At 42.1% G+C, this 22,965-nt stretch overlaps 1 long non-coding RNA gene across 2 annotated transcripts; it reads right to left on the reverse strand.

Annotated features, from left to right (window-relative positions):
- Positions 1-387: 387 nt before the first annotated feature.
- On the reverse strand, positions 388-20,046 carry LOC146644152 (uncharacterized). Of its 2 annotated transcripts, XR_014909312.1 has the most exons (4): positions 19,913-20,046; positions 19,615-19,675; positions 2,939-3,042; positions 388-2,694 (listed from the first exon to the last, which is right to left on the reverse strand). It is a non-coding gene; the product is annotated as an uncharacterized LOC146644152 (long non-coding RNA). The 2 variants fall into 2 exon arrangements; XR_014909311.1 differs by having other exon boundaries at positions 388-3,042.
- Positions 20,047-22,965: the final 2,919 nt, after the last annotated feature.

Below are 22,965 nucleotides of genomic sequence, written 5' to 3' on the forward strand. Positions count from 1 at the left end.
ACCACAAAGCTGGAATTCGTTTGAAAATGTTGATTAGTGTTTTGACTGTTAAACTGGAGGTCACAAGGTCATTGCCAGCCCTTTGACTTGTGAGTTCTTTTCATGTACAAGTTCGTTTATGAAGGTCTTCAAATGATAAATCTTCAACACTTGTACCACCTGTTAACACTTGTGAAGCCACAGGGGACACATCCGGATTTAGGTTCTAAGCTACATCTTTAAGTTGCTTGAAGACGTTTCACCTCTCATCCGAGAAGCTTCTTCAGTTCTAGGGTTAAATGGTGGAGAGTCCCAGATTTAAACCCTGTGGGAGTACAGGGCGATCGTGGCTCAAGAGTTGGGAGTTTGCCTTGTAATTGGAAGGTTGCTGGTTCGAGCCCCGGCTTGGACAGTCTCGGTCGTTGTGTCCTTGGGCAAGACACTTCACCCGTTGCCTACTGGTAGTGGTCAGAGGTGGCGCCAGTGTCCGGCAGCCTCGCCTTTGTCAGTGCGCCCCAGGGTGGCTGTGGCTACAATGTAGCTTGCCATCACGTGTGTGTGTGTGTGTGTGTGTGTGTGTGTGTGTGTGTGTGTGTGTGTGTGTGTATGAATGGTTTACCATTTATCCCTCCAAAGAGGTACAAAAGGACCACCTGATGATCCTCTACCTAATCACATGAGCCAAGGCGTGAAAACTGGTGTGGGTCACAATCAGACAAGGTTTCGGGTGAGCTCACCCTATCGCCCCACCCTATCATGTGATTTCCTGAGGTCAGATGGCCCAGGATGTGAGTGTCTGTGCTGAATCCTTTACAAGCACTCTTAAAGAGAAACAAATATTAGCAGTAGCATCCTGGAGGTCAGGCCTATAGGTCACCAGATTCCAGAGGTGCTGTAAAAAGGCCATAAAGTTAACAATCTGCTGCTGTAATAGCATAATCAACACACAACCTGTAAACACACTTTCCATCACACAAAAACCCAGAAAAATTACAGTCAAAGGTTAAATCTGCAGAGTCTGATGGATGAATGTCTCAAAACATTCATCCATCAGCCACACACCACACCATACAACACACAACATAACCCTGTTGTCTTATCACATAATGAGTTTCTTCCCATGTAACCAAATGCGTGCCATGTTAAAACTTCTTCACACACCTCAGAAACTCAGCTCACTCATTCAAGACCCCTCATCAGCATTCTGTTTTCCCCCCATCTATAATGCAATCATCTTTCCTACTATAATATTAGTCCACTAGTCTATGTATCACTTTTCATCTTACTAAGTGACTTTGACAAGATGACAAACAGAATCACTTTTTTAACATCAGAAACACCTGCTGCTATTATACCGAAGAACAATTCAATAAAACTGTCAAGGCTGACTGCAAAATGTCCATAATCCACTTTAATAGTAGAAGTTTATATGCCAATTTTCACAAAATAAGAGAATATTTAAGCAAATTTGCACATCCATTGAGTGTGATTGCAGTATCTGAGACGTGGATTAATATGGAGAAAGGAGTGGACTTTGAAATAGACGGATATGAATTAAATTTTATGAACAGAAAGAATAAGAATGGTGGAGGTGTGGCTTTGTTTGTGGACAAAAATTTAAAATACAGGGTGGTGGAAAAAATGACGGTGGTGGTAGATAACATATTAGAGTGTGTAACAATAGAAGTTAGTATGGAAAAAAAGAAAAATGTCATTGTAAGTTGTATATATAGAACACCAGGTTCTAATATTGAAATATTTAAGGAGTGGGCAGATAAAACATTTATTAGGACAAATCAAAAAGTTATGTTCATTTGTGGGGATTTCAACATAGACCTATTAAATCCAAACAAACATAGCATGACAGATGAGTTTATTAATACAATGTATAGCATGGGACTCTGTCCAGTGATCACTAAACCCAGCAGGATTACAGCACAGTCGGCAACCTTAATAGACAATATATTTACTAATGAAATAGAAAACAGATCTATAAGTGGTCTCCTAATTAATGACATCAGTGATCATCTACCTGTTTTTGTAGTGTATAACAGCAATTACAGGAAGGTCAAACAGGAAAATACAACAAAATACAAACGAGTGAGAACAGAGGAGTCCATAAATGCATTTAAAAGTGATTTACTTAAGCAATCATGGGAGATGCTGTATAAGGAAAAAAATATTGATAAAGCTTATGAGATTTTTTTAGGAAAATTTAAACTGTTATATGATAGCCGTTGCCCAGTAAAGAAATATAGTAAAAAACAAAAATATGCAGCGTGCCCATGGATCACAAAAGGATTACAAAATGCATGTAAAAAGAAAAATACGTTATATAGAGAATTTATAACAAACAGAAGTACAGAAGCTGAAAATAAATACAAGAAATATAAAAATAAATTAACTAGTATTTTGAGGTCATGTAAAAAGGAATATTATGAGAAATTATTAAATATGAATAAAAATAATATTAATTACCGCCACCAAGGAGGCCGTGTTTTTGGTGGCGTTTGCATGCGTGCGTGTCCTTCTGTCTGTAAACACGATAACTGAAAATGTTTTGAATGAAGCAACAGAACACTGAACTTTACTCACTGTTGTCAGGCCTTAATTACAACATGAAATTTAACCTAGTTGTGTGATGCCACTGTGTTTGTGTTGGCAGTACATCTTACTCGCCCATCTCCAGGAGACCATCCCACCATAGAAACCATCCTTGAGAAAAAATAGCATAGTAACAGTAATAGAACAACACTGAAAAACTGTTCCTAATCGAAACATAACAAATCTGATCTGAAGTCACAGATTTTCACTTTAATAGAAAGCAATTTATTAATGTGGAAATCATTTCCATGATCATTTTAAGTTGATTTAAAGAATAATATTTATGGAGTGTTCAACAAAGTATTGAGTCTGGTTAACATAAAAGTTTAATGGATTCATAACAAGTTTCACATACTTGTCATCCTCTTATCTTCATCAGGGTGGGGGATCGTATCCCAGGTGTCACAGGGCCAGAGGCAGGCTACACCCTGGACACGTGGTCGCCAGTCTGTTGCAGGGCTAACATAGAGAGACAGACAAGCATTCATACATATGGGTAGAATTACCAAGTAAGCTATAGCTGCATGTCTCTAGATTTGAACTCCGGACCTTCATGCTGTGAGGTAACAGTGCTAACCGCAGCACCACCACGTCACATCAATCCATGCTTCAAAAAAGCAGGAAAGCTTTGATAACAAAGCTTGATACAGAATTCTTTTGATATTTTTGTCCTTGACAGGTTAACCACAATAAATAACAATAGCATACATGTGGTGTGTGTGTATGCTTTTCTGCCTCTTATAACCCCAGTGATTTTCCTGTGGTTTGAAAGCTCGTGTGGTCTTGGGAATTTGGTGAGTCCAGGCAACTAACCACTCTTGCTAGATTGAATCAGGTCATGTCAACAAGATTAAATTAATTTGTTGAATTTCATACAAGATTTAATTCACCATGGATCCATGAAATTATTTTGTTCAAATTACAAGTTAGACTCTAGTAAATGTAACAACCACCCAATTTCATTTTTTGAGTGCAGGTAAATGCACCATGCGTTTGTGTGTATAGAAAAACGTACATATTAACAGAACTCAAACCCTACACAGGTCACTAATCACCTGTTTTTTATTACCGGGTTCATTTCCAAAAGGGCCTTGAACACACCTCTGTATTTCTTATCTCCAGTAGAAAAGCATTATCCAAAATCATTAACCATTATCTCTTTAATCACTCTAGAGATATTTCAGCCATTACTTCCTGCTCTCCAAGACCATATATCTTCTCTGGAGCAGTGTTTCTGAAGCAAGCATCTGTAAAGTGCAGCCATCAGTTAGAGGCAGAGAGTCAGTGAGTGAGTGAGTGGGAGTGAACACAACTAATGGATTAAATGAGCAGTTGTGGGACGATCTAAAGATTCTACATGTCTTTAAAATGTTAAAATGATTATCTATGGATACATTCTCCAGGACTGTTAACAGGAATAGAGAATGTATGATTCACATGTGTGATTTGCTGTTTTTACAATTATTTATTTTTCTGATTTCCTGGTAGTCTGGAGAGGTTCAATCAATCTGGAGTAAAACGCTCTCTCACTGCCTTTTAACAATGCTACAGACATTACGAGCATGTGACTGTAAAAGCGCCTGACACTCATCTAAAGTTGTTAACCACTGTTCAAAATCTGCTTAATGTAGTAGTACAGAGCAATGTATTCTAGAGCAGGGGTGTCAAAACATAAGGCCCGGGGGGCCAAAATCGGCCTGCCAATGACTCCAATCTGGTTCACTGGATGGCTTTGGAAAAAATCAAGGAAGAGATACATATTGGACTTTTGACTGTGTTTGTTTTGTTTCTTCCTGATATAAACCTCCCTCATGGTCATTAATACTACACCAAAGTAATAAAGTAACAGATAGGCAGGTAAAATCTTCTTCTTTTTTTTATTTTTCACAACCTTAAAAAACAAAACAAAATCCCGTCTTTAAATTAAAAAAAAAAAACTTGCTCCTTTATAATCACCGGGCAGTCTGGGTACTTGGAGCTGCCAGAAGTTATTCTGTGATTTTACACATGTATTTCTTCTAGTTTAAGCCCAAAGAGTCGTGCTGACAGGTTTCTTTCATTTACGACAGCAGCATTTGTTTATCATGTAGTAAAACTGAGAGTTCCTGTTGAAGTTGTGCTTCGTTTTTTTGTACTGAGGGATTAAATGTGCAGTGAAACCTCTTTACACTGAGTGAAATTATTTCCTCACTCTTTAGTTTTTTGCCTCTTTGCTACCACCTGCTGGAATATTTGTGACTCATCCCATAAGGTGAAGCGTCACTAAGTTGAATCACTGAACTGCCTCAGCTTCTGCTACTTTGAAGTAAGATATCCTTGTTCATACCTCAAACCTACCTAAGCTGCTGTGTCAGAAAGGATTTGCTGGATCTCAGCACCAAACACAATAAACCTCAGCTTAAATAGTTTCTTCTTTATATCAAATATTTTTTTACCGTAAAACGTGTCACCTCAGTCTGTTTTAAAACTTCTAATTGTTAAAAACAGTGGATGGATGCTGTCAGGGTGAAGTGTTTCCTCACAGTCTACATTTTTGTCCCTTTTGTTCCGCCTACTGGAGTATTTGTCCAATGACAGGTTCTGTGAATGCAGCATGGAACCACAGTACAAGAACAAATCGGTTCAGTCTGGACTAACCCACAGAGAGCTTGTTGATGGCTTCTTCATTAAAACTGACCACAACCGTGATGTGTTCAAAGTCATTTAAATCATCTTACTTCCTTATTCTGATGCTCAGGCTGAACTTTAGCAGGTCGTCTACAGGCCTAAATGCACTGGGCTGTTTCTATGTGATTAGCTGATTAGGTATTCGTGTTTGGACAGCTGTAACTAATGAATGTTCGATGAGCCTATAAATCACTGAACACTGCAGTGATACTTGTTGACTGATCACGTGTGCAGGGAGACAGCACGGCCAGTAGGGCGCAGTAAAGGTCTGTGTTGTGGTGATGGGCGTCTACTTCAGTTAATCAGAGACTATACAAGATAAACATCCTTCTCCAGATAGTCCAGACTAAAAGCAAATCAAAGGCCCACAAATAGTCATTAATAGGAAACAACCTATATGCAACGGACAACCCTAATACTGCAAAAAGTACACAAGTGTGCATTAATTTTGTGAATGTCACTGATATAATACCCGGGCAGATCCACTTTTTCCTCTTTTTCCTTTTCTATGTATTAAACAGGCATTCAGCTGACCACCGAATGGCTTACTCATGAACAGTGACCATATAGGCACCTATTTCTATAGATTCAGGGTCAGAGTCACATTTTAAGAAGATTTTATGTTAAATATAAAATTCAGCCCGAAACCAGGGCTGAAGTGTGAAAAGGTCGCCAAAAGTTCGTGAGATATTTTCATGGCTAAGCTTCTGTGTACAAGCATGTAAAGCAGTTCTTATTTATTAGGGTGATTTTAATCATTATTTATTTCATTAGTCTTTAACATAACTTAAAATTCTGGTGTGTTTTGATGTAAAGAATGTTTGTATTTTACAAGAATAAAATGGGCAAGATGTGATGAGTGTTGTTTTGGATCGCTCTTTAAGTACTTTTTTTGTTCATATTCAGGACAATATGGAGAATGATCTTGTTCATCTATCTTATTCCCAGCCTGCAAAGCAAATTATGTCTTTAAGACCTTGCTAAACTCCTTTGTCCTCCCTTAGTTATGCCGTGAAAGGCCCAGGCTACTGGGGGCTTCCCATGATGCACTGTGTTGCTTTTTCACTCACTATGTGTTCATACACCACTCCCCTCACCCGAGCCGGTCATGGCAGATGGCCACCCATCCCTGAGCCTGGTTCTACTGGAGATTTCTTCATTTAAAAGGGAGTTTTGTCTTCTCACTGTCACCACGTGCTTGCTCATAGGGGGTCTTGTGATTGTTGGGGTTTCTCTCCATTATTGTGGGGCATATACCTCATAATATAAAGTGCCTTGAGGTGTTGTTGTGATGAAGTGCTTTTTAATTAAAATTGAATTCAATATTGCAAAGTGAATCCAAGAGAAAGTACGTGCAACTTCTTCACGCACCACTGCAGAGGATTATTTTATCTGATCTCTTTTCATCGCTGAGCTGACCACCAGGCCTCACTGTGTTTCTTTTAGCAGAGGAGGGGAAGTATTGGATGATGTCACTGCTACCTGTCTGAGTGAGTGAGTGATTAATCACCAGGGGGCTCACAGTGGGTGGAGAGGGCGAGGGGGATCGGATTGGAATGAGAGAGGGAGGGGCGCGAGACTGATCAATCTCCATGATTGGCAGGCGTGATCTGAGGACCTGCCTCCCCGGAGGATACTACATCAACCAAAGTCAGGCGGGAGGCATAAACATGCAAACAGGGGCACACACTTGGGAACCTCGCATAGACATAAGCGAACAGTTACACACAGCCAGCACGCGCTGACTTAAAAACATGCAAAAGTGCACACAAAGAGACTCAGGCACATACAAGCAAACTGCTGTAATCTCACAGACCCACCCATGATTATCATTTCTACCTCCAACTCCTCGCTGAGAAAGTGTCAAGGCTGTAAAAAATATTCCCAGGTACAGGCTGGATGATAACAACCTGACCGTGGGTGGATTTACTGCCATCACACACACACACACACACACACACACACACACACACACACACACACACACACACACACACACACACACTTTATGTCAGCAACACAGTCTGACTGTAGTTGCTCCATGTAGGTAGAAGGGAGTGGAATTGCTAAAGAGAACTCAAGGGAAACCATGTAAACTGCAATGCTGGATTTACCATCACCACATCTAAACACGTGCGCGGATAAAAATGATAGCCTCACACGTTTTTTAAATTTTATTTTAGAAAAGATACATTAAAATTTGCAACAACAATGACCCTCCCCCCTACACACTTTTCATCTCTCCTTCCTGTTGTAAACGCCCCTCCTCCTGCTGTTACAGTATCGCCTGATGTTTAGTGGCTTTAGTTTTCCTGTTTCAGAGACAGAGAGCAGCATCTGTCACTAGCTAGGACTGACACATGGAATCCCACCCAGAGCCCCGAGGCGAGAGCCTGCCACCTGAGAGCCCACCATCAGAGAGCCTCTCCCTGGGGGCCTGATGACCCCTTCCCCCGTTAGTCACTTTATCCAAACTCAGCACTTTTGATCCATCCTTGTCTCCTTTTTTCCGAGCTTGCTGAATTTCTTTATTGCCGCCTTTTCACTTGTTTCTGCTCATCAGTCACATTTTCACAGATATATATATATATTTGGCCAGAAACTTTAGAATTTTTCTGTTTTTCCAGTTAAGATGTAACACATGCCTCCCACTTAATTAAACCTGATGAGTTTAATAAAAAGCATGCTTACAGAGGCTCGCACAGTCTCCACGCTTTCCACCGCTCGAGCTCAACAAAGTCAAGGCTGCTTTTTATGTTTTAGCCAGTAGATTTGAGCTAATGTTGTATTTATTAAAGCAAATTTCTGTGCATCTCTACGCCTATTGCAGCACATCATAGAACACATGATGCTTTATGTTAGCAAATAAAGAAAGCATCATGCAAAAATGTAATCACCTGATGTGTAATATGGTTGTGTCATGCACACACCTAAATGCTAGTTCCACCATAAGATAACAATTATTTTAACTTTCTTTCCCCCCATAAACACGACATTTGACGACCTCACTGCTACACTTAACAACAAATTCTGACACCTCAATAAAGACGTAGTTTGACAACCGTTAGTACACGTTCCTGGTTTTTCCAAAGGAGACCACTCTCAGTAACTTCTGATACAAAGCCAATCATTTTTCTCTATAGGCCGGTCTAAAACATGACAGGTTTTCAATGGGTAAAGAGTTAAACTCGTTGAATTGTGCAAAGATAAAGCTGGTGGTGTGGATAAAATTGTTGCCTCACATCAAGAAGGCTCCTGTTTGAGTCAGCTGGAGCCTGGAAACTCGGGCTATCTTGCGAAGACATGCGTGTTAGATTAATTGGTACTTCTCAACTGGCCGTGAATGTGAGGTAGATAAAGTGCCTGAAGTGTATAGAATAAAGTGAAGTATGAATGTATGGTTAGAAAATGTGACTTGCAGTTAAAAGCACCTTGAGTCATCAGCAGAAACCGGAAATGCAGCAAATAAAAGTGAGCACCATACATGTCCTTTTAAGCACTATTACCACGAAGCTGGCTCACAATAAATTCTACTAACGAAAGAAAATAAACATAAAACAGGGCCAAGTATAAAGTATCAGAAAATGGAAATAGCCTGTGTCTATGAGCTGTACTCAAAGCTGCAATGATTCAATTACTGGATGTAATTATCTAGATTATATTCTAACTTTAGGGTTTCCCACAGCCTGAGAGCATATTTCAGATTGACTTATATTTCATGTGTTTGTTTTGAATTTTAGTCATATTTAATCAGCCTCAGTGTCGCTCCTCTTATGTGTGATATTTCCAGTTTCCCGTGGTTGAGCTGCACAGATGTTAGATGGTACACATAGTGTAGCATTTCCAGCTGTTTTCTCATTTTACTGGAGAAAAAAACAAAGCTAAAAGAAGAGTGAAAACTGGGCAAGCATCATGACCCTAAACACTTCTGTAATCCAAGAGATTGAGGCTAACATGGCTAAAATCTGAGTGCATCAAACAATCCAAAAAGATCCCATCTGAATGAATGCCCTTGTGTGCCTGCGCTTTCAAGTACGGGCACTTTAAATTTGTTAAGGGAAAAAAGAAAAAAAGGAAGATTCCCAGAATGATTTGAATTCCTTTTAGGCACTGACCTTCTGCCTGTGATGTCAGAAGGCCATATGCTCCCCACACACAATGAGCCAAGGATACAAACACATTCACGCACAGACAAAGTGGCTGCCTGGTTACATTGTAGCAGGAGCTGCCTGAAGGAGGTATTGTTAATGTTAACTATTGTGTCTTCCTCAGCAGGGATAACGGGGGTGTGTGTGTGTGTGTGTAGGGGGGAGGAGGGGACAATTGCTACTTCTGGGGTTGCTTCTGGGGGAGTGGAGGAGGATTTGGGGGGGTTGAAGGATGAGCAGGCAAGTAAAGAGCCAAACAGATTAAATGAATATAAACAGAAGACTGAACAGTGTGTCATTCAGAAGATGCTTTAAGGCAAATTTTGGACAATGAAGAAAATCTCCCCAAATATAAGACTTTTTATCAAGAGTGGTATATTTTTTAAAAAGCATCACAAATATTACAGTATATACTGTTGCGTATATGCTACTGTTTCAACTACACGATGTTCTCGCCCTCAGCACACCTTCTCTGACTGACTGTGGGGACTACCATCACACTCACGCCACGGTTTTGTTGGCGAGAAGAGGAAGTAAAAAGGATTCTCCTCTCAATGATCAGCTGCCATTACTGAAAGAGAAAATTGGATTTTCCTCAGGCTGCTTGCTGAAAGAGATTGGAATTTTTTGATTTGAGCTGGCCTCTAGTCTTCCAGCGTATGAAAACGGGAACTCCGTCTGCTCTGTAGTACTACCTCATATGCATACTTGAGTTATCATGGACTCCGAGCAAATCATACAAAATAATAGACCTCTTTTCTGGGTAGTATTATGTTTTAGAAAAGTGCACCGGAGTTTTCTTGGTTTTTGGACCGTCTTTATGAAACCACTGAAGCAAGAAACGCAGGATTTTAAACTATTTTAAATACGTATTTTAATCCGATTAAAGGCTGTACCTAAAAGATGGCTATAGCTAGCGTGACATCACACATAGAAACTTCCAGTCAATAGGCAAAACTTTTTATTCCACAACTAGTTTGCAAGTGGTGCACCACAAACGTCCAAGACGCTGACCTGTCTGCAAACACTTATTAACTAACCACATAATGGCAGTGAAACTTGAAAACGTGCAACCTTCGAGTGAAAGTTTTCCTCACGGCTCAAACCAACATACTTAAACAGGAGCAAACTTTTACTTTGAAGGGGAACTCTCTCCATTTCCGGTCTGTGTCATAGTCCGCACAGTTTCATTAGTACTCAACGAGCAGTTAAGCAACTCACTGTCTTTCATACAAACTACTAGTAATCGCAACAGCCTGATATTTACCAGAGCAATCCCAGGGAGCACCACATACCTGTTTTCAGCCAATTTCACCTAGCAACAGCAGCCAACCTCTCACAACCACTTGTCAATTAGTTGGAGAATATTTTCCAACTGACTAATGGCTACAAGGGATCACTGATTGGTCTGTAGGCCAGTATAATCCAGGTTTTTAGCAGCTGATTTCACAGCAGCTGCCAGCCACCTACAGCAGCGACCCCCAACCTTTTTTGTGCCACAGACTGTTTTATGCCCGACAATATTTTCAGAGGCAGGCCTTTAAGGTGTCGCAGATAAATACAACCAAATAAAACCAGTACCGGTACCAAAAAAAAAGAAGATTTATTCATAACACATGGGAAAAGACCCAGGGAAACAATTAAAAAATAACGCTAACGACCGATAAAAACCCTTACAAACATGAAATTCACACCCGAGCCGCAACTCTTGCCGCCCGGTACCAAACGAGTCACGGATGTGTACCGGTCCGTGGCCTAGGGGTTGGGGACCACTGACCTGCAGCAAGCACTCACAACCAGTCTCTGTGTGAGTGGGGACTTAAAATAAAGACAGTGTAAACTTCATGTGAGTAAAAATTGCAGTTATGAGACCTAGCAGAGAGCAGTTAGCCCCAAAGATTGCTGCTTGATCCCAGTGAGTACAATTCATACTTCAAAGAGGGCCATCCAAACTCATATAATCTGGAATGACCTTTCAGACTAATAAAATGATCCTGATGATGTTGTCAGGGTTAAAGCCAAGTTATTGAAGCCTGCAGATCTGCCAGTTCAGTGAGCAAACAGTTGCTCTATTCATCCAGCAGACACAGAGAAAAGTCTGCATGCATCTGAATCATTTATGTGAGCCTACAGCGTCTGTAGGCTCACATAAATGCATCGGTCAAAAGCATATGGGGAAAAGCCTATATTGTTTAGCTACATCTAGTAGTCCCTGACTTAATTTCCCTGCATTTGATTAAGAATGTACATTAGCTTTTTTGCTTTTAAGAAAAAGCAGGGACATCTGTAAAGGAGGTAACTGAAAGAGTAAAGGTGTGGCAGCTGCAGCGCTGTACAGCTAAGCTTTTAAGACTCAAGCAGTATCCACTGGTAATATACAAATATTGATTATTAAATAAAACATTTGTGCCACTTGGTTGCTGCTTACCTTACATCTGTAAATATGCTTCCATTGAACGACTGCTAAAAAAAGACTTGCAGAGCTCAAATAAATTAGGCGGAGAAGTACGAGAAAACACGGAGGAGATTGGTGTTGACAGTCGTGTTTTATTTGGAATCATCGCTGTGTGGGAAAACACAGCTGCAGGGCAAATAGGCATCACCATTCCTCTCCAAAATGCAATTAGTCCTAATTAGAAATGATTACGAGGAGTGGTTCCTTTCTTCTCTGCCCATCTTCCTCTGCTGTGTAGCCAGCTCTGGTTATAGTTTCTGACATAACCTGTGGAAAAATCTCACTTGATCTGGTGATCTAGAAAATGAGATTTCAAGTGTTGCTACACTGCTGTTTAGAAGAAAAAAAACACGACGTTTACTGCTTCCAGTTAATTGAAAAAGCAGTGAAGAAGGTATTTTTTTATCCATCCATCCATCCATCTTCATCCGCTTTATCCGGGGCCGGGTCGCGGGGGCAGCAGCCTAAGCAAAGAGGCCCAGACCTCCCTCTCCCCAGCCACCTCCTCCAGCTTATCCGGGGGAATACCAAGGCGTTCCCAGGCCAGCCGAGAGATATAATCTCTCCAGCGTGTCCTGGGTCTGCCCCAGGGCCTCCTCCCGGTGGGACATGCCTGGAACACCTCACCCAGGAGGCGCCCAGGGGGCATCCTTGTCAGACGCCTTCTCCCATCACTCGCGAACAAGACCCCGAGATACTTGAACTCCTCCACTTGGGGCAGGAACTCATCCCCGACCTGGAGTGGGCACTCCACCCTTTTCCGGCTGAGAACCATGGCCTCAGATTTGGAGGTGCTGATCCTCATTCCCGCTGCTTCACACTCGGCTGCGAACCGTTCCAGTGCGAGCTGGAGGCCCTCACCCGATGAAGCCAACAGAACCACATCATCTGCAAAAATCAGAGATGAGATTCTGAGGCCACCAAAGCGAAAGCCCTCCGCCACTTGGCTGCGCCTAGAAATCCTGTCCATAAAAATTATGAACAGAACCGGAGACAAAGGGCAGCCCTGGCGGAGCCCATCACCCACCGGGAACGAGTCCGACTTATTGCCGGCAATGCGAACCAAGCTCTTGCAACGGTTGTATAAGGATCGAATGGCCCGTAGCAATGGGCCAGACACCCCATATTCCCGCAACACCTCCCACAGGACACCCCGAGGGACACGGTCGAATGCCTTCTCCAAGTCCACAAAACACATGTAGACTGGTTGGGCAAACTCCCATGCACCCTCAAGTATCCTCGAGAGGATAAAGAGCTGGTCCAGTGTTCCGCGACCAGGACGAAAACCGCATTGTTCCTCCTGTATCCGAGGTTCGACTAGCGTAGGAACTCTCCTTTCCAGCACCCTGGCATAGACTTTCCCAGGGAGGCTGAGGAGTGTGATCCCCCTGTAGTTGGAACACACCCTCCGGTCCCCCTTCTTAAAAATGGGGACCACCACCCCGGTCTGCCAGTCCACAGGTACTGCCCCTGATCTCCACGCAACATTGCAGAGGCGTGTCAACCAGGACAGCCCTACAACGTCCAGAGCCTTCAGGAACTCGGGGCGGACCTCATCAACAACCAGGGGCTCTGCCACCAAGGAGTTGTTTAACTGCCTCAGTGACCTCGCCCCCGGAAATTGGCGGGTCATTCCCCTCATCCCCAGACTCTGCTTCCTCCTCGGAAGACGTGTCAGTGGGATTAAGGAGGTCCTCGAAGTATTCCTTCCACCGCCTGACAATTTTCTCAGTCGACGTCAGCAGCGCTCCGCCAGCACTATACACAGTGCAGGTAGAGCACCGCTTTCCCCTCCTGAGACGTCTCACGGTTTGCCAGAATCTCTTCGAGGTAGTCCGAAAGTCTTTTTCCATGGCCTCTCCGACATCCTCCCACACCCGAGTTTTTGCTTCAGCCACTGCCCGAGCCGCATTCCGCTTGGCCTGTCGATACCTGTCGGCTGCCTCCGGAGTCCCACAGGCTAACCAAGCCCGATAGGACTCCTTCTTCAGCCTGGTGGCTCCCTTCACCTCTGGTGTCCACCATTTGGTTCGGGGATTACCACCACGGCAGGCACCAACCACCTTGCGGCCGCAGCTCAATGCAGCAGCTTCGGCAATGTAGACGCTGAACATGGTCCATTCGGACTCAATGTCCCCAGTCTCCCTCGGAATGCTGTTGAAGCTCTGCCGGAGGTGTGCGTTGAAGATCTCGCGGACTGGGGCCTCTGCTAGACGTTCCCAGCACACCCTCACTACGCGTTTAGGTGCACCAGGTTTGTCCAGCGTCCTCCCCCGCCACCTGATCCAACTCACCACCAGGTGGTGATCAGTTGACAGCTCAGCCCCTCTCTTTACCCGAGTGTCCAGAACATATGGTCGCAGGTCTAGTGATACGATTACAAAATCGATCATCGACCTACGGTCTAGAGCGTCCTGGTGCCACGTGCACTTATGGACACTCTTATGTTCGAACAGGGTGTTCGTTATGGCCAAACTGTGATTAGCACAGAAGTCCAATAACAAAGCACCGCTTGGATTCCTCCCAATCACGCCCCTCCAGGTCTCGCTGTCGTTACCCACGTGAGCATTGAAGTCTCCCAGCAGGACAACAGAGTCTCCAGGTGGAGCACCCTCCAGCACCCACCCCCCCAGGGATTCTAAGGAGGCTGGGTACTCTGAACTGCCACTCGGCGCATATGCGCAGATGACAGTCAGGACCCGTTCCCCGACCCTAAGGCGCAGGGAACAAACCCTCTCGTCCACCGGGAAAAACCCCAACGTACCGGCAGCAAGCCGAGGGGATATTAGGATACCCACCCCAGCCCGCCGCCTCTCACCAGGGGCAACTCCAGACTGAGACAGAGTCCAGCCCCTCTCCAGGAGACTGGTTCCAGAGCCCAAGCCATGCGTAGAGGTGAGCCCGACTATATCTAGCCGGTACCTCTCAACTATGTGGTATTTTTTTATATTCGACAGATATTTTTGTTTGTTTTTTGTCCTGGCTTTTGTTTTGACAGCTCCTTATCAGGTTGTCAAGGTTACATCTTCCATTGTGTTCAAAAGCCAGATGAAGTGCTTGTCCCCGTCAGTGAGCGGAGCGCAGGTTCAGCTTCAGTTTTCAGGCTTTTCTCTGTAAGTTCTTCAATAAAATTGTACTTGTGTTGCAGTGTGCGTAGGCTAATTCAATAGTTAAAACTGTGTTTTCTTTAGCCTTGACAGCAGCTGAATGCATTGGGAAGGGGGGGACATGTAGGCTAAACAGAATTGCTGTCTCTCTGCATTTTCAACTTCAAGGCCAGTGATCCAGTCAGGTAGTCACGAGTCAGAACATCAGTTCTCACCACAAGATGTCTGAGTGCTGAAAACTATGTGGTGAGTCGCTGCAGAGAGGAAACAAACCAAAGGACACATACAAAAAGCTGCAGTGGCACAGAAATGATATATATGACGTGTCTAAGTTTAACATGAACTCATTTTACCCATTTACTGTACTCTGCAAAAGTCTCGATCCACCCTTCGTTTCTTTATGTTTTGTTAGAGAAATGGAAATGAGGGCATACAGAAGATGATTTGTGTGTTACCACAAAGCTGACAGAAAAGTTGGTTGAAAACAGCTGATAGAGCATTTAGCAGAAAAACATTATTGTGACCGTGATTCTAGGTCAGGAAAAACCACGTGTAGAAATAAATGAAAGAAATAAAAACAGCTGCTTTGCCGGAGTTGACATACACACACACTTGAGTCTCATTCTGAGTCTGAGGATCTCCAGCTGCTAGCTTTATGTTAGCATTATGAACTGTGTACAAGTCTGGCATATTGTGTTCACTGTAGCTTTTAGTTTTTCTATAATGTTCATAGTGACTGTTTACTCTTTGCCAACACTTGTGATTACTTTGGAATGCATTACAACCCTGGTCACAGTAGACTGTATGTAAAAGATGGACATAACCAACAAAGTGACATCAGCCATTCATTCTTAGATGATGGATTTTCAAGCCTCAGTATTAGTATTTAGGCTGGCACCATGTTCGTTTTTTTGAATCAGTATTTATGTTTACTTGTCTGCAGAGAAATGAAAGATTATTCAGCTTCTGTGTTGCCTGAAGCTCTAGAGGTTGCCACTTGATTGCAGTGCACTTGTATTATTGACATAAGCAACTGACACTGAGCATTTCTGCATCTTAAAACTGATCTATCTGGTATGGTATATTAAAACAAGGTTGAGTTACTAAAGTAACTGTACAAGTTTTAGTTTGATATCTCTTTATCTTTCCTCTGCCTTTCTACTCTTTCTTTTTTTCGCTGTACGCAAATTCAAATTTTTGTTTCAAATTTGCATTAACCAGCTGTTATTTGAGAAAACCAGGCATTCATGTGATGAACGGGCAAAACCGTGATGGGCATCGGAGCAGAAGGCCAGAAACGTTCAAAACAATCAGCTGTGTTGATTAGAACACAGAAAGAACTTCACACTCACACACATTGACAAATTCCTGACAACAGTTACGTAGCACAGACACAAAAACAGAAGGTGATTTATCAGCAAAAACACTCGCAGGCTATTAGCGTGTATTTGTTTACTTCACTTTGTGTGCATCTATGCGATATAATCTGTCCTCTTGTATTGACTGACTGGGTGTGCAAGATCGTGCGCATGCCAGTGTTTGTGGTTGTGTGTGTAGTTGTGAGTGTGAGCAACGTTTCAAGAATGCTCAGAATCACAGCCCTGCCAAATCAGTTATGCAATTGCATTGTTTTCTCTTCCTGTGAACTGCTATCACATCGCATCCCTGATTTCTCATTTTCTCTCCCCTCTCTCCCTTTCCTCGCTCGCTTGATGGATAATAATTTTTTTACCCGATCGCTCATTTCACCCAGTCCTGTCTACATTCCTCCCACCCTCCTGCTAACTCTTTATTTTGCACAGCATCTTCCCCCTCCATCCCCCCACTCCTTTTATACTCTTCTCCTGCAGACCCTTGTTCATTCCCTTGCTTTCTGGCACATCCCGTATACCCCACTCTCTTTGTAACACTCATGCCTTCTCGCGTTTTTTCTGTGTGCGTATCTTTCCCGGGGTACAGTCTGTGCTGACAGGCTGTTCCTCCAGAATTGATTTTGACCAAGAATGCAATAAAAGTCACTGAAGAAAGAAGAGGAGCAGCTGAGTAACAACTGCTTGTCAATCAGTGCGGATGGCTTGCAGGGAACAGACGAATGTAAGGAGCAGAGTTCATTTATCTGTCCACGCGTTACACCTGAGAGTACCTTTGGTATTTGTATTATAGCCTCACAAGGTTGTATGGATTTGCTGTCACCTCCATACCTTTTCTGTAACTGATAATCATTAGCTGTGCTGCCATGTGATTAAAATCAATTTCTCATTTGTTTACGCAAAGTTGCTGTTTTTTTACACACTGCTGTGGTTATATGGTGACGGGCATGAGACACAAACAAGATGTTGTGTAATTTACTCTGTCAGTTAGTGAAAATATGATGCTTCGATTTTCTAGTTGAAAGGAATTCATTCTCGCAATCACTGCTGGAAAGTCCACAAATACACAGGCCATGTGAGTGTACCAAATCCTCGTTCAATGTAACTGTAGGTATTCACAACTGAATGAGCAACCTAAAAATAAAGGTCATAAAATAAAATCTTAATGGGCCTTTATGGAGTTTAACACTCAGAAACTATTCAAGATGAATGTGGTGGTAGATTGATAAGGAATGATAGACACATTGAGCAGTGTGAACAGGCAGCCCTGGAATTATAATCAGATTTTGATCTAGCAGCTAAAATAGTCCCATAACCTGATGCAGAAATGCTAAAACTGCAAAAAGTGACTCAAGACTCACACACTCCCATAGCGTTAAAAATATTTCTATAACTCAGCCATTCATTCAAACTGCATTAATAAGGCTTAAGTTATCTATGATTAAAGCTGTGGCTGCACTGGCCAACCAATGATTGTGTATTTATATGTTTATGGCCCTAACACAAGCAGCTGGTGCTGCTAGCTGTCTGCTTTGAGTCTTTCAGCAGAGCCATTTCAAGCGTGTTTGTGGCATCCGTCTCTTCTGCAATGTTTTTAAATACATATTTTTCAAATAAATAAAACTGACTGCTGCGATATAAATTGCACTAAAGAAGTCTGTGAAATGCTTGCATAGCTTTAGTTCTATGTTAGAATCATCTGTATGTGCAATGTGCTTATGGATGCTAATTGCTAACCAGGCCAAGAAGTGTTAGTTGGCAAGTTAGCACCTTACCAAGTACAGTCAGAACTACATGAAAAAAATAGTGCTGTCAATGTTAATTTCGTTAAAATGACGTTAATGCCATAACTGGATTAATGCGGCAAATCTCCATTAGCGAGTTAGCTCGGATCGCCCCGTGCATGGGACTGCACGGCGTCAACGTGTTAGCGCGGTTAGCTCGTTAACTCTGACAACACTAAAAAGAAATTTAAAAATTAAAAAAAAAAAAAAGGCTAAAAAGTTAAACACGGAAATCTGGTTGTTCAGTCTGACGTCACTAGCCGTGTCTGGGTCTAAACTCCGCTGCAGGTCCATATATCAAACGATCACTATGGGATTACTGAGAGTTGAAAAACTGTCTAGAGTCTTTCATCTTTAATAAAATGATCAGCGTTCTGCTCTACCAGGTGTAACAATTGAGTTTAACATCCAGGCATCCATGAAAACGGAATTTATGACAATTAACGGAGTTAGAAGTTAGCAGGAAGTTAGCTCGCTAGCTTCTATCTAAATACAATATAGCATGTCCTGACTGCGGGGTTTTGGAAACAAATGAAAACGTACAGCTCTGTTATCACTTCCAACATAAATGAAGACAGAAAACTAAACAGCAGTGACGTTTGTAGGGTTACTGAAGTTTGGCTAGCTAGTATATAATGATGTGCTACGTGACCGCTAGCGACACAGCTATGTTAGCATAATATAAACAAGCTAACTTTTTTTCCACTCGATAAAAGTTAAAGTGAGTGTTCTCAGTGGTCAGGAACAAATGTAATCGCATGGCAGGATGCTGTAAAAGGACCAAACTTCAGCCAGGAGAACAACTGAGATAATCCATCCACAATACGAGGTTAGTCATTCATATACTGCTGCATGGGCTGGGCTGTAGTTACAGCCTAAGGTTTTAAAAAGTTTAAATAAATGATTAGCGGTAATAAAAGCCGAGGGAGGTCAACAGTGATCACTGACTGTTTTAGGAGCTTTTTGAGATTAAATAGAAGAAAATACATAACATTAAACATGTTAACAACACAAAAGCCATATTAAACGCAGACTACTTTAGGCCCAGAAGTAGGATTTGTCACGTCATCACTTAACGACCGGATAGGAAATCTGCACAATGCCAAAAGGGCTGCTTCTCCCTTTAGCAGTCTGTAGCCCACTTTAGCATTCACACTTAGCCACCTGGCTTACAGTTAGGCCAGTTGAGCAAACAGACTTTCATCAGATATGAAAAGCCAATTTAAATATTGCATCATTACTTTTATTATTATCATTATTATTATTATTACATAACCATGCCAGAATATTGTTTGATCTGTAGTTTTAGTTAGATTGTTGCTAGCCACAGTGACTTCATAATATATCAAGCATAAAATATTTCTAGGTGCTTAAAAATTACATGTCGCAAAACTGAACTGACAACATGCTTTTGTAAAGTGTTACACATTAGATAAACTGCAAATGAGTAATTTTAGCTCATTGGTAGGTGGTTGCTGGACACATATAGTAAATAAGAACCTTCAGTGGTCTAAGATGTATCTGCATGCCAGGTTTGGTTCCTCAGCTCCTCATCCTCCTCCTGTAGGAGGAGTTCACAGACAATCAGAAAAATTGTGCATTAAAGTATTAACCCTGGAGAACCCATGGGGTCAGATCCAACACCATTGGTTTACTAGGGAAACCATGGGGTCAAATTTGACCCAATGGGTTCTCCAGGGTTAAAGATTTGAGAAGATTTTCTGTATATACACTTTATGGACATATGTCTCTGTAGTTCAATGTAATGAGCATCTGGACCAAAAGGCAATCCACTCACTCTGTATTGTGTGTGTTTCAGCAGGAGGTCAACACCATCCAGTGGGTAGCAGCTGTCACTTTTCCTCTCCTGTCTCACAGATTACATGAAGTGAATTTGCGGACGCCACAGACACACTGATGGTTGGAATCCAGACTAGGTGCTCACTGATCAGTCTGGAAAGAGTCGAGTGCAGTGGGGGTGGTTACAGAAATGACGGGAAGGGTGACCCAAGAAAGGGGGGTGGTGGTGACTTGTTTTCCCGTCTCTATGCTCACATTCCTGGCCATCATTCGCTATCCAACTCCATTTCATTTTTTTCACTTGGGTGTTTTTCTTTTACTTTTCTTTCTGCGATACAATAAATCCTTCCACTGACATAATTATCTGTTCCATAAATAATCGTATTCATGACAGAAGATGACTTGATTGGTGTATTTAGTAAAGAACCCAAACCAATGTGTTATTTTCTGATACATCATTGCCAACTGCTAGGAAACTGAGTATATTGCAGCAAACGTATCCATGTGTAAATCTAATAAGTTCAAATAACACAAGTTTATTTAAGGTAGCCTACGCTGATTTATTCACATCCCACTAATATTCTACTAAAGAAATTTTCTCGCTCTCTTTGCATATTAAGTGTCATCGTTTTAATAATCTGCATATTCTGTATGATAAACTCATATCGTTTGCTGCTGCTCCAGCAACCCCATGGGGATCGTTGCGGCTTTATTTAATCCAATTTAATCTAATGATTAGATACAACCAAATCACATTGAAATAATACCCTGTTCTATGCACAGTATGCCATAACAAAAGCTGCAGGGAGCGTTTGAAGAAAAAGAATCAGATGTATATGCACTAGTTATGTGCATGAAGACTTACGGGAGGCGATGCAATGGGTAACTTCACTATTCTTTATGAGTCCACAGTACATAGATGTAATACTTCATTAGAAGTCAATGCAGAAGGCCCGCCCACCTGTTGTTTAAATTTATGAGTGCAAGGGGAAGCCAGAAAGATGGCTTTAGGGGGGAGAGGCTAAAATGACGTTTTTAGGTGGTGGGTACTCGATAACAGTGGAAGTTTCCTCATTGTTTACTTTAATGTTTAATAACCTGATTTTATTTTCTTCAGGAACTGTCTTAAAAAAAACACTGTTTTTGAGCACTTTCCAAAGCTGTTAATACAATAATTCTCCAACACAAATTACTCCAAAGTGTAGATTTGTCTCTTCCCTGCTGACGCAAGCCATAGGCACTGATCCCGAATCAGTGGCCGTGCAGGCTTTAGATAGCTTTGGGCTCAAAAACAGCTTGGTTATGCACAAGAAAACATGCTGTTTTATATTAATATGTAAAGTGCATCGCAACACTATGAGTGTCCCTATTTTGGGAGAAGATAGCACTTAATTGGGACCTCGTGAGTAATAACATTTCAGTAATCCTATGAGACTGTCTATATGTATCAGTAAGATCAGTGCGCATCACAAACTACCCCTCCTATTTTCATGCAAAAAGCTTCACAGATCCATAGGGGAACTGGTGCAAATGAGTGTTTTCCCACTGAGCCTCACCACAACACATCCATGTAGGGATCTGCCTTTTCCCCAAATCAAATTTACATACTGCGATTAAATGTTGTCTTTGAATAAGACAATTTCTTGTACATGTAAATGATGAGAACCACAGGGACTCCTTAAACTCACTTACTTATTTTATCTAAAAAGACATTTCTTTGTACACTTTAAGGAGCGGGTTCTTGCTCTTATTCACGTTTGATGATTAATTCAAAGAGGGGAGGCAGATTAAACATTTCAAAGTAGGAAACAAGGCAGAGGGCAGAGAGGAATGAGATGAAAGCGGCAAGAGAAGGAGATATCAGGGCTAAGAGAGAGAGAGAGAAAGTGATGCAGATGGGGAAAACTGAGAGATTGCGGCCTCTGTTTCTCCAGTCTGTTAGTACTGCGTCTTTGTAGGGAATCTTCTGGGAAAACGGAGATATAACCCTCTAAAGTCTCCCGGCTTCATGTAGGGTCAAAATCTTTTGATCAGAGGTGACTGGGAATAAAAGGATGAAGGAGGTCATAGTGAAAAGTAGGCAGGAAGAACTGAAGACAGATAAATAGAGGATGAGTGACGGAAGATGGGGTTTGAGATAAAAAAAAAAAAGAAAAATGAGGAGGGTGGTGTCTGCTGTGTTTGATGGGATGATGAGGTGGACAGACTTGGATTTCACGCTGTCTGCTTCAAGCTGGAGGGGCAGCTGAAGAGGGGCAGTTATGGGAAGGATGTTCTTCAGTCATCGTGCTAAAGAGAGAGTGTGCGGGATGGTTTACTCCAAAATGGCACTAGCGAGTTGGTTTCATATGGCAAGAAAAACAAGTGTCAGCAGTTGTCCGTGTGTGTGTGTGTGTGTGACGCTCTCAGAGGGGGGGCTTTACATCATAAGCTTGATATTGATTACACAGACTGTCAGATGCATGGTCGACACCAGATACTGCAGCCATATGTCCACATGAAGGAAGTGCACACTCAGACGCACACACACACACACACACACACACACACACACACACACACACACACACACACACACACACACACACACATCAATAACTGCTTGCCCTTCACTGTTGCTGAACTTGCCCATCCATATTATAGCCCTTTATTTTTTTAACCAGTGGATCTTTTTTACATCCCAACACATGAATCAAGATTTCATACAGCCATACGATCTTACGTTGTGATTCACACGGTGTCGTGATCTCACATAGCAGCTGTACAGCATCTGCTCTGGCACAGTGCACTGACAGGCCGGTTGGTAACCAAGTCAAAGCCAGAAGTAAAAAAGGAGAAGGAGAGTTTTTCTCAAAAAGTCTGAAAGCCAAGGAAGCTGTGACTTTAAAAGTGTTCTGTTACTTTAACCATACTGTAAAATTGGACAAACAGCTTTTGCCTCGAAAACAGTAACATCAAAATTGGAGAGCAAAATTATGCTAGCTTTTTTGTTTTTCCACAGTACCAAAGTAATGAAAATACTTAATTTAAAGTTAAATTCAGAGCAGCTGG

This window comes from Rhamphochromis longiceps, linkage group LG22, assembly GCF_057381845.1.
Source record: "Rhamphochromis longiceps isolate RC_006_pf linkage group LG22, R_longiceps_female_GT1.1, whole genome shotgun sequence".
In the NCBI taxonomy this organism is placed as follows: domain Eukaryota; kingdom Metazoa; phylum Chordata; class Actinopteri; order Cichliformes; family Cichlidae; genus Rhamphochromis; species Rhamphochromis longiceps.